The following is a 2,964-nucleotide window of genomic DNA, read 5'->3' as shown; positions in this document are numbered from 1 at the left end:
AGGGGGGAGCATGTGATGATTTCTATTAACTTTTTTCTTAAAAGTGTCATTTAGTTTCTTCGATAAAAAGACACGGCTCATTATACGTTGCATGTTTGTTGGGTTTTCCTGCTAACACTGTTTTCATGCAAATCGAGTTTTTTTTTCTCATTTTTCTCTGTACTTTTAGAGTCCTAGAGTCTTGTATTAGAAATAAGGAACGTGCATGATTCTGAGGCGTCAAGCGAACGAAACCATGTGATGGGGATCAAGAGCAGCAGGCTCCTTATCCCATACCTTAATTCTAAATCCCATTTATGTATAGAATTAGGACTATTTGTGTACTTCTGCGGTGTCTGACCATCTTTTTCGTTTCTAGGATATAATGTCGGCCTTGTGGCACCGGCTTTTCATTATTTTTTGGCTTGTTTACTTTCTTCTTTGCATGTTTGCATGCTTGAATTATTTTCTCTTGTTTATTTATGGTTAATCTAGGATGTTATGAAAATTATAAGCTAGACTCATTAATGACCTTAAAATTATATAATTTATACTCAAAATTCTAATAATAAAAGTTAAGATAATCAAAATTTTATGATTAAAATTATCGGGACTTTTAAAAACTTGCTTTTATTTTCCTGCATGAACTTCGAACTGAATTTTAAACGCATTGCATAGCATGGCTCTCATCCAAGTGATACTAATGGGGCCTCCACATTAGTACTTGAATAGTTAGTTGCATCATTCTGCATGTCTAGAGAAGAAGCCCCCATGCTTCTTCAACCTGACCGACTCAACATAAATTTCTACTTAGGCGGTTGTCTAGTGCGCATAGGTCGTTAGTGGCCTTCCTGATCCAGACAAGGTGTAAGTTCTATTGTTAGGAGCGTTTCCGGCTTTACAGCTAAACCTCCCATTTCTCCTCTTTCCAGCGGAATGCTTACCACTTCGACAGGTATAATTCTCACCCATTGGAGCTTTATTTGATAGTCATGAGATAGAATTTCATTCCTTTGACTTTAGGGCTACTGAAGTTTCCACAGACGACGCAATTCACAGATTACTGATCGGGAATCTCTAGGCGTGTTGGGTCGACTATCTTCACGACCAGATAGACTTTGGGTCTTAAGAGCTTGGGATGACAGGTTTGTGGTTCCCTGACCAATCCACATCTACCTGTTTAGGGATTACTCCTTCCTTCCTTCCACTACACACTTTGAGTCATGTCGCTCCTCTTGCTATTGTTGATATCATCTCGACGACTTGATTACTGATGAGTTGTTGTCCATTTGAGATACGATGATTTGTCTTCTGTCCTTAAAACATAGATGTGCTTTGATGTATTGACATTCCCCTTCATGATTATTCTGTTATTTTGTTGGCTCCATAGGTCAATGAGTCTGCTACCCACGTCGGACCGCAAGAGAATCACTCTCCACCTCGTTGCTTAGCTGGAGCTTTGAAAGCATCAGAACATTCCTCTGCAAATTAACTAATCTTTAATAGTCATGTGTTTGTTGTCACTTCTAATATAAGCAAAACTCCCTGGATCAAGAGTGTTTCTAGGCAATCCCGAAGATGTAATTAATCAAGTGGAATGCGTCCCTTTGAGAGCACTCTAGACCCCAGAACAAACAAACACACCTGAATTTCCGGTTGTGTGTAGCTTTCGTAGGTATTCTTTCGTGAATATTTGGCCCAAATCATTTCAGTTCAATTTTGTTCGGATGTATGTGCTTAACCTATCCTAGTGAGGCTTGTCGCACAAAAATTCTCCACATTCTTTCTCGTCTGTCTGTCTTTATCGTGTCTCCTGCTTTTATGGATCATCTCTTCTCCTAGTCATTCACAAGATCTGGAAGTCTTATTCAGAAATAGAAGTATACAATGATGGACAAACAGATTACTCCATAAAAAATAAGAAGGTTTGGCACTAGAATAGTGAATAAACAAGAAGGTTTTATGCCAACGAGCTTGATTTTTGCGGTTTGGACCACTTTGTTCGTGTTCAATTTCTCATTAATTGTATGTTGACAAATATTTTTTACTTAAATATGTTGCATTATACATATTATATTTCTTAATTTTCATAAACATTGCCATGTAAGTTGGATGTAAATATTAATTTTTCTAAACATTCTTGTAGCCAACTTATTCTTGCCTTCATTTACTAATAATTTTCTTGCACTAATAATTTTCTTGCATTATACATATAATGTTTCTTAAATTTTATAAACATTGCCATGTAAGTTGGATATAAATATTAATTTTTCTAAACATTCTTGTAGCCAACTATAATCTTGCCTTCATTTACCAATAATTTTCTTGCATTTATTCAGATGTATTGTATTCATCATTTATGAAAAACACGTTTAAAATCACACACAGATACATATTGATGTATGTATATATATAGATATACATACATGTGTGTATATAAGTATTTTTTCTTTTTTCAAAAAAGAATGGCCGGAATCTATCAGACGATCCCCAATCATTCCTAAGTATGTTAAGTATTCGAGTGTCACACCCTACAAACGGGTAGAGTTGAACACATGACCTAAGATGATTTACGACCATGAGAGATACTGCTCTACCAACAGGCCACGAAACGCTCATGCATGTATATGTGTGGGTATATATATACAGGTTCCAGCCAAGAGAAATGATAACAGCCTAAACAAATTTCACCAATTCAACTACTTCCATAGCTCCAAAATGATTGGTTTGTTTGGTCACTTGAGATGAAAAGAAATGTTACCACCCCAAGCACTAAAAAAAAAATAATAAAAAAGAAGAAAAAAAAAAAGAAAAATACAATAAGTAATAAGAACATGATAAGTATCATTCCGAATGTGAAAACATAGTACTTTCTCACAGTTAAAAACGTTCTAAAAATTTTTGGGTACTATTGAGGTCATCTGCCCAAAATATGTTGTTTGCACAGTAGGATAAGAGAGGCTAGCAAAAGAAAGATGCCCAAAA

The sequence above is a fragment of the Phalaenopsis equestris genome, unplaced genomic scaffold, assembly GCF_001263595.1.
Source record: "Phalaenopsis equestris unplaced genomic scaffold, ASM126359v1 Scaffold000074, whole genome shotgun sequence".
NCBI lineage: Eukaryota > Viridiplantae > Streptophyta > Magnoliopsida > Asparagales > Orchidaceae > Phalaenopsis > Phalaenopsis equestris.
Note: the sequence above shows the minus strand (reverse complement) of the source record.